The sequence below is a fragment of the Dendrobates tinctorius genome, unplaced genomic scaffold (genome assembly GCF_039654945.1).
Source record: "Dendrobates tinctorius isolate UK_male_01 unplaced genomic scaffold, ASM3965494v1 ptg000177l, whole genome shotgun sequence".
Taxonomy (NCBI): Eukaryota; Metazoa; Chordata; class Amphibia; order Anura; family Dendrobatidae; genus Dendrobates; species Dendrobates tinctorius.
The window spans coordinates 16946109-16961375 of record NW_027361844.1 but is presented as its reverse complement, the minus strand read 5'-3'; positions in this window follow the sequence as shown (position 1 = coordinate 16961375).

Below are 15267 nucleotides of genomic sequence, written 5' to 3'. Positions count from 1 at the left end.
GCCCCCCGGCAGGCCGGCACAGCCCCCCGGCAGGCCGGCAGAGACCCCCGGAAGGCCCGAAATGACGGCGCATCATGATGCGCACACACCGCGCATCATGATGACGTCAGGCTGTCAATCAACTTTGAACTTCCGATTCCGATGCCGACTTCCGATATTGAAAAAATATCGGAAGTCGGTATCGGAATTCCGATACAGCAAGTATCGGCCGATACCCGATACTTGCGGTATCGGAATGCTCAACACTAGTTACGACCACTAGCAATTAGCTAACTAACTGTCACTTCATCAGTGGACGTACCCATGGATACCTATGGACCTGCAATGCCTACACTTAAGGAAAGTGACATAGCCAATAAAAAAACTATAGTACATTTCTAATTGGAGATATTTGCTAATATTATTACTATTACACCTACTACAAATTGAGATAGAATTTTGGAGATGGGAATTCCTCGCAATATTAATTGGATCAATTATTATTGAGCAGAATTAAGAATATGGGTTAGCTGCTACTACTAATACATGTTACAAAAATCCTAATGTGTTATTACCAGTGGCAGCTAATCAAAACCATAGAAGTGACTGTGTTTTATACAGTTTATAGAAAGCAATAAATCATGCTGCTCATATTATTAAGCCTTATGTAGAACTATGACTATATATTATGCTTGCATATTAAGTGCCATTAATTTCCACAGCAGTTTACAGACATCATCATCATGACTGTCCCCACTGGGGCTCACAATGTAAATTCCCAATTAGTATTGTGGTAGATTGGCTCTCTTGGCTGCACACACAGGTAGATACTGATACACTGTCTCTTTAGATCTTCTATTGGTCTATTACACATGTGGCATAAACCAACACAAAGTGAAAATAAACATGGCCCTCTGGGCAAAACAAGAAAACAAACCATAGTGGTATACAGTCTCCGCATCAGCGGGGATCGGCCTGTTCAGGAATATAACCACTCACCGGTTCAGCTTTTCCTTCTCAGGGCACAAAGCACTGGAGTTCCTCTCTACCACCCTACTGATCTTTGACTGCTTCTGAAGGCTAACTGTTTAAGCCCCAGACCACATCATGGGGTGGAGATGAGGTGGACAACCTCACACCCGCTCTATTGTTGTTCACAAAAACCCAGCCCTTAAAATGGTCAATTAACCCCTCTCAACACATAGTGTGCTGGAGGAAACTTCTGGGTTTCAAATCACTGAAGTAATAGCCTCAATGAAACGTATCTCCCCTCCAGCACTTTGTCAGTGAGTTTATCACAGGATGTTTTTGGAGTGTGGTGAAAATCAGGACCCTAGTGCCGGAAAGCAACAGTGTTAGGCCGGGGTCACACTACCATAGAATACGGACAAGTGCTATGCAAAAAAACATTGCATAGCACTCGGACCAGTGTTAATCTATGGGGCAGCTCACATCACCGTATTTTTTTCTCACGGGTATTCGACGTACGTGTAAAATCGTAGCATGCTGCGATTGTACACGTAAAAAGTCCGAGACTCTCCAATGCAAGCCCATGGGTGGAGAAAAACTCGGACACCACATGGACCATCCATGTAGCTTGCGACAAGTATGCACACATTTTCCTCATTTTAGCCCATTGAGCCATTAAATTAAATGGGGAAAATCAGTGAGAAATGTAAAGCCATATGCATGTGATATGGATACACAGGTGAGAGAAAATCACATCATCGCATTGGAAACACATTACACATGGATGACCATACGGAGAACACTTGTGCGTCTCTCGGCTGGGAGGCTCGGACCGATATTCCATACGGATAGTGTGACTCCGGCCTTAAAGGGAATCTGTCAGGTCATTTTTGCCCACCTTACTATAGTATCTTGAAATAGGGCTTGGGCAGCTCTTTCAGGATATGTAACTTTTGCTCATGTATGTTACTCCTTTGTGATGATGTAAGCTCCTGGAAATGTATTGTTTCGCCTAGGCTAGTCAAACTTATGTTAATGCCAAATGAATATTCACCCCTTCCCCTGCCCATAATGCCTCCCACCTCTGCCAGTGTCAATGATCCAGTCAGACTGCCGTAGGCCCCTGAATCACATTGCAATCCTTGGACTGGCCATCTGCTCTCCTGACCTGAGCGTGACAGCTTCATAGAAATACATAGTATCACACTCATGTCAGGAGAGCAGAGAGCTAGTCCGAGGATTGTGATACGATTCTCAGGCTACTAATATGGCAGTCTGACTGAATCAGTGATACCGGCGCAGAGAGGTGGACAGTATTATGGATGGAGTAGTGATGAATACTCATTTGGCATTTACATACTGTATGCTTGAATAGCTCGCTCTCGACAATAAATTTTCTGGGGTTTACAGCAACACAATGGGGCAAGGTACATCAATTAAGGTTACATATCTTGAAAGAGCTGCCCAAGCCTTATTTCAGGATACTATTAGTAGGGGACACAGAAAACCCTGACAGATTCCCTTTGACCACAGAACCACCATGCTGCCAATATACTAAGCAAGCACAGACAAACCTTGATTGGCTGCTATTCTTACAATAATCTCACCCACGATCTCAATCCTTGGCACGATCTCTGTCTCTAGCACTGTACCAATCTTTTTCTTTATCTCTGTTTATTTTACCGTCACAATCCCGCTCACTGTTTTCCTTCTCCCATGCTTTGTGTTAGGCCACGTTGACACGGTATGTGGTCAGTAGAGATGAGCGACTTTGCCTTTTTTAGGGCCGAGTCGGGTTTAGTTGCAAAAGTCGGGTCGAACGAAATCGGCTGACTATAGGGAAAAGTCGGAGGCCAACTGAAACATGAAACCCAATGCAAGTCAATGGGGAAGCAAAGTCGGCAGGGACTGGAGGACAGTAAACACAAGTACAGTTCCCATTTCAATGCAAAAAACATCAATTCTTATAAAGGTACTGTCAAACTTAGCAATGCACCAGCGATCCCGACCAGCGATATGACGTGGTCAGGATCGCTGGTGCATCGCTAAGTGGTCGCTAGTGAGCTGCCACACAGGCAGATCTCACCAGCGACATAGCATTGGTCGGGGGTCGTTACCTGTCAGACGCGGTGATCCTGACGTCCTCCTGCCCGCGTCCACGCATCGCTTGTCGGCGCCACAGGAAGCCTAGGCAGGAAGCTGACGACGAGAAACGGTCCAGGATGTTCTCGTGCGATCAGTGATAATCAGCGGGGGAGCCGGTCGGAGGTAAGTATCAGACATAGTGATATCGCTAGCAATATCGCTGCTACGTCACAAAAACCAGTGACGTTATAGCGATATTGCTAGCAATATCGCTTAGTGTGACAGGCCGTTTACTGAAGCTTGTCAACCTTAATTTACTTCATAATAATCATTACTAGAGTTGAGCGAAACAGGTCGAAAAAATTCAAAAGTCGCCGACTTTTGGCAAAGTCGGGTTACATGAAACGAAACCCGACCCTAGGATGAGGTCGGCCAAGAGGTCGGCGACTTATGCGCCAAAGTCGCGTTTCAAAAGTTTGTTTTGCTCTCTTTTTCAGCCAATCAGGATCCACGGACGCTGTGGGCAACGTGATGACATAGGCACGGGTCACCACCATCTTTCAGAAGGGCATGCAAGTGAATGGCTTGCTTTGGTGGGCGTCACAGGGGATATAAAAGGGCGTGCACGCCGACCGCCATCTTACTTCTGCCGATCTTAGCATAGGGAGAGGTTGCTGCTGATTCTGTAGGGAGAGCGTTAGGCAGGGAAGAAGACAGAAAAACTGCTTCTGCTGCTAGCGATTTGGCCTGTACAACACACCAGTCACTGTGTGTGCAGTGCAAGGGGAGGCTATATAGTGGTGTATCAGTGGTGTTGGTTGTTGGGCTGCCTTCTAAGGCTTCCTGACAGGCTGGCATTGCTGTTTACCCACTGCTCCGCAAACTGCTTTTTTAAAAGCAATCCAATCTCCCTTATCCTCTAGTCACTTTGGTCACAGCTGCGCCATCGAGCCTGTCACATAGTGCTCAGATATTCATTGGGCCTCAAACTGCTTTTTTAAAAGCAAGCCCAATTTTTTTTTTTTGTCCTGCTGAGAAGAAAAAAAACTGCTTCTGCTGCTGATAGCAATTTGGCCTGCACAACACACCAGTCACTGTGTGTGCAGTGCAAGGGGAGGCTATATTGTGGTGTATCAGTAGTGTTGGTTGTTGGGCTGCCTTTTAAGGCTTCCTGACAGGCTGGCATTACTGTTTACCCACTGCTCCGCAAACTGCTTTTTTAAAAGCAATCCAATCTCCCTTATCCTCTAGTCACTTTGGTCACAGCTGTGCCATCGAGCCTGTCACATAGCGCTCAGATATTCATTGGGCCTCACACAATCCAAAAGTGTCCAGTGTCCAAAAGTGTGTGCAGAGATTCAAAATCTCCCTTATCCTCTAGTCACTTAGGTCACAGCTGTGCCATCGAGCCTGTCACATAGGGCTCAGATATTCATTGGGCCTCACACAATTCAAAAGTGTCCAGTGTCCAAAAGTGTGTGCAGAGATTCAAAATCTCACTTATCCTCTAGTCACTTAGGTCACAGCTGTGCCATCGAGCCTGTCATATAGCGCTCAGATATCAGTGGGCCTCACACAATCCAAAAGTGTCCAGTGTCCAAAAGTGTGTGCAGAGATTCAAAATCTCACTTATCCTCTAGTCACTTAGGTCACAGCTGTGCCATCGAGCCTGTCACATAGCGCTCAGATATCAGTGGGCCTCACACAATCCAAAAGTGTCCAGTGTCCAAAAGTGTGTGCAGAGATTCAAAATCTCACTTATCCTCTAGTCACTTAGGTCACAGCTGTGCCATCGAGCCTGTCACATAGCGCTCAGATATCAGTGGGCCTCACACAATCCAAAAGTGTCCAGTGTCCAAAAGTGTGTGCAGAGATTCAAAATCTCACTTATCCTCTAGTCACTTAGGTCACAGCTGTGCCATCGAGCCTGTCACATAGCGCTCAGATATCAGTGGGCCTCACACAATCCAAAAGTGTCCAGTGTCCAAAAGTGTGTGCAGAGATTCAAAATCTCACTTATCCTCTAGTCACTTAGGTCACAGCTGTGCCATCGAGCCTGTCACATAGCGCTCAGATATCAGTGGGCCTCACACAATCCAAAAGTGTCCAGTGTCCAAAAGTGTGTGCAGAGATTCAAAATCTCACTTATCCTCTAGTCACTTAGGTCACAGCTGTGCCATCGAGCCTGTCACATAGCGCTCAGATATCAGTGGGCCTCACACAATCCAAAAGTGTCCAGTGTCCAAAAGTGTGTGCAGAGATTCAAAATCTCACTTATCCTCTAGTCACTTAGGTCACAGCTGTGCCATCGAGCCTGTCACATAGCGCTCAGATATCAGTGGGCCTCACACAATCCAAAAGTGTCCAGTGTCCAAAAGTGTGTGCAGAGATTCAAAATCTCACTTATCCTCTAGTCATTTAGGTCACAGCTGTGCCATCGAGCCTGTCACATAGCGCTCAGATATTCATTGGGCCTCACACAATCCAAAAGTGTCCAGTGTCCAAAAGTGTGTGCAGAGATTCAAAATCTCACTTATCCTCTAGTCACTTAGGTCACAGCTGTGCCATCGAGCCTGTCTCATAGTGCTCAGATATTCATTGGGCCTCACACAATCCAAAAGTGTCCAGTGTCCAAAAGTGTGTGCAGAGATTCAAAATCTCCCTTATCCTCTAGTCACTTAGGTCCCAGCTGTGCCATCGAGCCTGTCACATAGCGCTCAGATATTTATTGGGCCTCACACAATCCAAAAGTGTCCAGTGTCCAAAAGTGTGTGCAGAAATTCAAAATCTCCCCTGTCCTATAGACACCTTGTACCTTGTTTTACATACTATATAGTTTGTTGGATTTTGTCTACATTTCTACCAAAAATGAGGAAGGCTGGTGGAAGAGGCCGTGGAATTGGGCGGGGGTTGGCAGCTGGTAATGATGGTGTTGGTGGTGGATCTGATGGTAGTGGCAAGAGCAAAATAGGACCGAATGCAGGAGGTGTTGAGCCTGCGTCATCGTCTGGCTACATAAGGCCTCGAACGCTTAGTTTTCTAGGAGTTGGCAAACCATACACGGTGACACAGAGGAAGGTGCACATGACATAGAAGAGGAGGTGATGGATGACCCAGTTGTTGACCCAGATTGGCATCCATTGGGGGAAGAGGGTGCTGCTTCCAATAGCTCAGATGAGGAGCATCCACAGCAGACATCGACATCGCAACAGCTGTTATCTGGCAGGCCCGGAGCACTCCAAAGACAGGTTCCAAACATCAAAAGAGTTGCTGGACAGCTTGTCCAGAGGGTCAAAAGATCACAGCGTGCTAGGCCGCAAAATGTCTGCCAAAGTAGGAAGAGTGCAGTGTGGCACTTTTTTGACCAAAATCCTCATGATCAGGCCAAGGTTATCTGTAAGAAGTGCGCAAAGACCTTTAGCCGAGGGAAAAATCTGAAAAATTTGAATACCAGTTGCATGCTTAGACATTTAACCAGCATGCACTTGCAAGCGTGGACACAACACCAAACCTCAAGTGCCACATGTGCAACTGATCACAACGAAGGTAGTCAGCAACGCTACATTGTTTCCCCCACTTTAAGCCCACCGGTTAGCACAGCAGCAAATGTTGAGGTGTCGTTGCAAGGCCACAGCAGTCAGGGAATCCCACTGTTATATCAACGAAAGACTGATTCTAGGCCATCAGAAAGAACACCAACTCCATCACCATCATCAACCCTCTCTCAGTCCGCCCTGTCCACCGCTACTTCCACCATATGCAGCTCTCAAGTCCAGCTCACCCTCCCAGACATTATGAGTAGGTCAAGAAAGTACTCAGTCTCTCATCCGCGTACACTGGGTTTGAACGCCCACATTGCCAAACTAATCTCGTTTGAGATTCTCAACAGAAGCATACAGTCTAGATCACGTGAAGTCATTATTTCCCTCTACTCCTCTTTGGTCAGACCTCATCTGGAATATTGTGTCCAGTTTTGGGCACCACATTTTAAAAAAGACATCAACAAACTGGAGCAAGTTCAGAAAAGAGCGACCAGAATGGTGACCGGTCTGCAAACCCTGTCTTATGAAGAAAGGTTGCAGGATTTGGGAATGTTTAGTTTGCAAAAGAGAAGACTGAGAGGAGACTTAATTGCTGTCTACAAATATCTAAAGGGCTGTCACATTGTAGAAGGATCAACTTTATTCTCATTTGCACAAGGAAAGACTAGAAGCAATGGGATGAAACTGAATGGGAGGAGACACAGATTAGATATTAGAAAAAACTTTTTGACAGTTAGAGTGATCAATGAGTGGAACAGGCTGCCACGAGAAGTGGTGAGTTCTCCTTCAATGGAAGTCTTCAAACAGAGGCTGGACAGACATCTGACTGGGATGATTTAGCGAATCCTGCTTTGAGCAGGGGGTTGGACCAGATGGCCCAGGAGGTCCCTTCCAACTCTACGATTCTATGAGATGATGCCCTTTCGGTTGGTGGAAAGCACAGCTTTCCGCGAACTCATGGCCTATGCAGTACCACGCTATGACCTACCCAGTCGCCACTTCTTCTCTCGCAAAGCCATCCCAGCCCTCCACCATCATGTGAAAGACCGCATTGTCCATGCACTCAAGCAGTCAGTGAGCGGAAAGGTGCACCTCACTACTGATGCATGGTCCAGTCGGCATGGCCAGGGCCGTTACGTGTCCATCACTGCGCACTGGGTTAATGTGGTGGATGCAGGGTCCACAGGGGACAGCGGTGGTGGGACAGTGCTGCCTAGCCCACGGTATAGGAAACAGTTGGCTGTAGGCGTTCCACCCTCCTCCTCCTCCTCCTCCTCCAGAAGCGAAAGCTCGTCCACAGAGCGCAGTCGTACGAGCACTCCTTCTGCTGCTGCCACTGTTGCACACGATGTGTCCCCCTATCGAGCAGCTAGTGGAAAGCGTCAGCAGGCTGTGTTGCAGATGATGTGTTTGGGCGACAGACATACCGCCGAGGTGCTGGCCGAGTACTTGAAGCGACAAACTGAGTCATGGCTGGGCAGTGTACATCTTGAGGCAGGCAAGGTAGTTAGTGATAACGGCCGTAATTTTGTGGCAGCCACAGCCCTTTCAGAACTCAGCCACATACCTTGCTTGGCTCACACCTTGAACCTGGTGGTGCAGTGCTTCCTCAAAAATTATCCGGAGTTAACAGCCCTGCTCCAGAAGGTGCGAAGACTTTGCGCGCACATCCGCCAGTCGCCTGTACACTCCGTTCCTATGCAGAAGCTGCAGCGATTGCTCCACCTTCCCAACCACCGCCTCATTATCGACATTGCAACAAGGTGGAACTCCACCCTGCACATGGTGGAGCGGCTGTGCGAGCAGAAGCAGGCCATAATGCATTTGTGGGAGGATACACGGCCAGGCACTTTGAGAGCAGACATGGAGTTGACAGGTGTGCAGTGGTCGAAGCTGAAAGACCTCTGTAAAGTCCTTCAGTGTTTTGAGGAATGCACACGGCTGGTAAGCGCAGACGACGCCATCCTAAGCATGAGCATCCCACTTATGCGTCTGCTCATGCAAACTTTGACGCACCTTAAGGAGCAGGCGTCTGCAGCCAATGTTGATGAGGAGGAAGAGGAGGAGGGAATCCTTGATGACATTCAGACATTGTCTGCTCAGGGACCTCTCCTGGACGAGGTGGAGGAAGAAGAGGAGGAGGAGGATGATGATGGGGATGATTACTTAGGGGAGGAGGATGCATCTCGTGGGGCAAGTGAAAATGTTGGCGTGGCAAGGTCTGGTACAGGGTTTGTGCGTGACTGGAGGGATGTGGATTTGCCAGAAAGTGCTCCTCCAACCAGCACTCGCAGTGCATCATTGACACCGGGAACATTGGCCCACATGTCAGATTATGCCTTGCGGATCCTAAAAAGGGACCCCCGCATTGCCAAAATGATGAACGATGACGACTACTGGTTGGCCAGCATCCTGGATCCACGCTATAAAGGCAAATTACAAAACATCATGCCACAGGAGAACCTTGACCTAATATTGGCTAATAAACAAGCAACTCTGGTAAATCGGTTGCTTGAGGCATTCCCCGCACACAGCAGCGGTGATGGTTCTCACACGAGCCGTACGGGCCGGGGGCAGCTTGGCAGAGGTGTTCGTGGTGCACACAGCAGAAGTGGCGTTGGAGACAGGGGTTTCATGACAATGTTGTGGACTGATTTTTCAAATACCGCTCACACAACTGGTAATACTGCATCGATGGAAAGTGACAGGAGACAGCAGTTGTCAACCATGGTTACAAACTACTTTTCCTCCCATATCGATGTTCTCCCACACAGGTCATTCCCCTTTGACTATTGGGCCGCTAAACTGGACACCTGGCCTGAATTGGCCCAATATGCCTTACAGGAGCTCGCTTGCCCAGCTGCAAGTGTGCTATCGGAAAGAGTCTTCAGTGCAGCTGGATCAATCCTGACAGAAAAAAGGACCCGTCTGTCAACCCAAAATGTGGATGATCTAACCTTCATTAAAATGAACCATGCATGGGTTTCCAAGGATTTTGTCCCACCTTCCCCTGATGACACATAGGGTGACAGAAAAATGGCTTGCTTTGGTCCACCTCTTCCTGGGACTTGACCTATTTCGCCTTTTGCATCAGCTGAATGTCCAACATCAACATATGCCACTTTCTAAAACTCCCTAACTGTGCTGCCTCCCCCCCCATGGCCGGGGTCACCACCTAGCGCACGACACCGTGCGAGTGCCGTTGCCCTGGACAGGTGGGTAGGCCGACTCTTGGGCGCGGGCACTGGCACAGGGTCCCTCATAGTGCAATCAAGTGTCTCTGACGGTGGTGGTGCACACCCGCCGTCAGACACACCGCTGTACTATGAGGGGCCCAGTGCCAGTACCGACGCCCATGAGTGGGCCCCCCTTGCTTGGGCAGGGCCCCAGCATTTGCAATCTTTACCTCTCCCTGCTCCTCCGCTGTGTAATCTGGGCCGTCAAATCCATACTGTGCCTGACACCGTCTGAGCCTGCCTCCTGAGACATATATTTTGAATGTGTACGCTATCCATACATGTTATCCGGGGATACGGTACCCTTTCTAACCTTTGTGCAATCACGTGCAATCCATACTGGGCCTAACACCGTCTGAGCCTGCCTCCTGAGACATATATTTTGAATGTGTACGCTATCCATACATGTTATCCGGGGATACGGTACCCTTTCTAACCTTTGTGCAATCACGTGCAATCCATACTGGGCCTAACACCGTCTGAGCCTGCCTCCTGAGACATATATTTTGAATGTGTACGCTATCCATACATGTTATCCGGGGATACGGTACCCTTTCTAACCTTTGTGCAATCACGTGCAATCCATACTGGGCCTAACACCGTCTGAGCCTGCCTCCTGAGACATATATTTTGAATGTGTACGCTATCCATACATGTTATCCGGGGATACGGTACCCTTTCTAACCTTTGTGCAATCACGTGCAATCCATACTGGGCCTAACACCGTCTGAGCCTGCCTCCTGAGACATATATTTTGAATGTGTACGCTATCCATACATGTTATCCGGGGATACGGTACCCTTTCTAACCTTTGTGCAATCACGTGCAATCCATACTGGGCCTAACACCGTCTGAGCCTGCCTCCTGAGACATATATTTTGAATGTGTACGCTATCCATACATGTTATCCGGGGATACGGTACCCTTTCTAACCTTTGTGCAATCACGTGCAATCCATACTGGGCCTAACACCGTCTGAGCCTGCCTCCTGAGACATAAATTTTGAATGTGTACGCTATCCATACATGTTATCCGGGGATACGGTACCCTTTCTAACCTTTGTGCAATCACGTGCAATCCATACTGGGCCTAACACCGTCTGAGCCTGCCTCCTGAGACATATATTTTGAATGTGTACGCTATCCATACATGTTATCCGGGGATACGGTACCCTTTCTAACCTTTGTGCAATCACGTGCAATCCATACTGGGCCTAACACCGTCTGAGCCTGCCTCCTGAGACATATATTTTGAATGTGTACGCTATCCATACATGTTATCCGGGGATACGGTACCCTTTCTAACCTTTGTGCAATCACGTGCAATCCATACTAGGCCTAACACCGTCTGAGCCTGCCTCCTGAGACATATATTTTGAATGTGTACGCTATCCATACATGTTATCTGGGGATACGGTACCCTTTCTAACCTTTGTGCAATCACGTGCAATCCATACTGGGCCTAACACCGTCTGAGGCTGCCTCCTGAGACATATATTTTGAATGTGTACGCTATCCATACATGTTATCTGGGGATACGGTACACTTTCTAACCTTTGTGCAATGACGTGCAATCCATACTGGGCCTAACACCGTCTGAGCCTGCCTCCTGAGACATATATTTTGAATGTGTACGCTATCCATACATGTTATCCGGGGATACGGTACCCTTTCTAACCTTTGTGCAATCACGTGCAATCCATACTGGGCCTAACACCGTCTGAGCCTGCCTCCTGAGACATATATTTTGAATGTGTACGCTATCCATACATGTTATCCGGGGATACGGTACCCTTTCTAACCTTTGTGCAATCACGTGCAATCCATACTGGGCCTAACACCGTCTGAGCCTGCCTCCTGAGACATATATTTTGAATGTGTACGCTATCCATACATGTTATCTGGGGATACGGTACCCTTTCTAACCTTTGTGCAATTACGTGTAATCCATACTGGGTGTGAGAACGGCTGGCGAGCTGTTAAGCAAGCTACAGCACCTGTGGTTTGCACACGTAAGTTTTTCATTTTTTCAGGAATGACGGTTAGGCCTAATTCCGGAACTGCAGTTGACCTGCACTTACTGGGAAATCATTGTTCGCTGGTAATAATTGTAATCAGTGATCCCCATCACTAACGTTGTTCAGCGGGTTATCTGCACCTGTAAGCGACAAACGCTGGCCTTTTCAGTGTAGCGCACATGCAGCCACGGACATGTAAGGGCATGACACACCAGTTATTGGCCAATCTCATGTTCCAGAGCCTCACGTGTCCCTCTAGTAAGCCGGACTCGGACCGCGGGGCATGACGGAGTCTCGTTCGTTAACGGAATTAAGCTTGCAATGTGTGCATCTGTTCTGTAGCTGGCATGGTTGAGGTTTCCCAGGTGGAGTCGAATTTAACCGTAGGCTCCACTCCTGGTGGTGCCCTTCTGGACATTCCTTTAAGGTTCAGCTTTGCAACCATACTGCCCACGTAAAACAAACAATTTGCCTTCATGAACGCTGTTTGGAGGGTCATGACTCGTGGGAATAACGCCGCCCAATCAGTTAACCTGCTAGAGAGATCCTTCGTTGCTCCCAAGCATGACATCACACTCCCTAGGAGGAAGGTAATGCCACTGTGGCGACCGTACTCCTGGGGGCGACACAAGTGCACTGATGCCCATCCACTGCTCGATGAATCTGCTGGTACATTGACCCAGACCACTACATTCCCCTCGCACGCTACACGGCCTGAATCTGACCCTGATGAAACTCAGGTTACCCTTCCCATATACAGTTCCATCTTACACGGTGACAAAGAGGAAGCTGCAGATGAAAGTGCCGCCATCAGACACACCACCGTACTATCAGGGGCCCTGTGCCAGTGCCGTCGCCAACGAGTGGGCCCCCCCTGCTTGCTCAGGATCACAGCACTTGCAAGGTTGAAATACTGTGCAGTGAGATGAAAGATGGGGACGACGAGGAGTCCAGACTAGTACAGGGATTCCCTAGCGAGGAGACTTATTTGATTGTTTTCAATGTTGGGACAGCAATTTTTGGGGAGCACGTTACTCTGGAGAATGATAGATGGGGCCCACCATACACTGGAACATTCCAAAGGTGGACATCAGACACTGGAGCAGCATTTACAGGGCCCATTATACACTAGAGCATTAGAAATGGGGCCCATTATGTTTGGAGCATTATTTGGGCCCATAAGACAGTGGAGCTTCATCCATGGGGACCAACATATACTATAGCATTATGTGGAGCTCATCATATACTGTTTCAAACATTATATGGGACCAATGATTCTGTATGGAGAAATAGATGGGCCTCGTCATGAGATGTAAAAAGTGAAGTATTTTTCATTGTACTATACCGCTATTTCTCTGCCGTATCGGAGCATGATGAGTTGTGGTATGTGTTAAAGGGGCGCTCTTTCGCCCAGGGCACATGAAAACCTGGAGCCAGCCCCCCCCCCACAACTTTAGCCAAATAACCCCCATTTTTCAGTGCGTAACTTGTATTATGAAGTTAATTAAGGTTGACAAGCTTAAGTAAGAAGAATTGATGCTTTTGGCATTCAAATGGGCACTGTAGGTGTGTTTCCTGTCCTCCTCTCACTGCCGACTTTTATTCCCCATTGACTTACATCGGGTTTCATGTTTCGGGACGACCCTGACTTTTCCCTATAATCGGACGATCTTGCTCGACCCGACTTTTGGAAAAGTCGGGTTTCACGAAACGAAACGCGACCCTAAAAAACCAAAAGTCGCTCAACTCTAATCATTACACATCGAAAACTGGTCGTTATTTGGCTAAAGTTGTGGGGGGGTAGGGCTGGCTCCAGGTTTTCATGTGCCCTGGGCCAAAGAGTGTCAGTGCGCCCCTTTAACACATACCTGTCAGGAGTGCTTCAGCAGCACCGCCACCTCAAGTAACAAGGACACAGATAGAGTGCACGTGAAGGACTCTTACCCGCAGCCACGGGAGTCCTGGTGTCTAACGTGGGTAGGAGCAGAGTAGCTTGAGGACCTGTGGGAGGTGGAGCAACGATGAAGAGCTTGGTGCGCACAGGACCTACGATCATGTGACCGCAGGGAGCGGGGCTTAGCATTCTACTGCTGCAGATAATGTAGTATACTCACTACAGGAATACTGAAGTAGAGGAGAGGGGAACTCAGGTCTGGCAAGCCAGGAGGTCATACACAGAGCGGGCAGCGAGGTACAGGAGGGATAATCACAGAAAGAAGGTCAATACGTAGCCAGGGGTCATACTCAGGGCGGGCATAGAGGTACAGAGTCAGAATACAAGAGACATTAACCGTGACAGGACCGAATCAAACACCAAGCAAACATACGAAGACAGGCATGAAGCACAGACAGAACAAGGTCAGTCACACTCAGCTAGGAGTATAAATGACAGGGGATGGCTCCTCCATGAGACTATAAGAACCCTCCCCAGATCCATAGAGAGGCTTCCCAGATTAACCTCTGCACCGCTTAACATGGAGCCTCAGTAAACCATGACAATACCACAACTCATGATGCTCCGATACGGCACAGAAATATAGGTATAGTACAATGACAAATACTTCACTGCTTACATGACATGACTGATCTATTTTAAATTGTACCATAGCTCAAAAAAAGGACAGTATATTACTCCATACAGTATTATGGCCACCACATCGTGCACCATACAGAATAATGAGCCCCGTATATTTCTCCATTCTGAATAATTGGTCACATATAATGTTCCATACAGTATATGATGAGCTCCACATAATGCTACAGTATATGATGGTCCCCATGGACGATACTCAAGTGTGTTATGGGCCCAAATAATGCTCCATATATAATAGGCTCCATTTCTAATGCTCCAGTGTATAATGGGCCCCGTAAATGCTGCTCCAGTGTCTGATATCCCTAATCTGGAATGCTCTAGTATATGATGGGCCTCATGAATGATGCTCCAGTGTATGATGGGCCCTAATAATGCTCCATATATAATGGGCCCCATTTCTAATGCTCCAGTGTATAATGTGCCCCATAGATGCTGCTCCAGTGTCTGATCTGCCCTATTTATAATGCTCCAGTATATGATGGGCCTCATTGATGATGCTCCAGTGTATGATGGGCCCAAATAATGCTCCATATATAATGGGCTCCATTTCTAATGCTTCAGTGTATAATGGGCCCCGTAAATGCTGCTCCAGTGTCTAATGTCCCCCATTTGGTATGCTCCAGTATATGATAGGCCCCATTTTTAATTAACCCAGGCATGGTATGCGAAAAGAGCTCCATGGAGTAATCTGAAGTGTGGGCTGCCGCATCCTTCACTTTTGGTGTGGGTGAAGGACACAAGGAAAGGCGTTGCTCCTGACCAGAAGCCTGCACTGACGACTCAGTGCTTGCATTTTTTTAAACTTCAGAAGAGGAGGCGATAGAGCTGGAGGCTGTTTCAGCAATG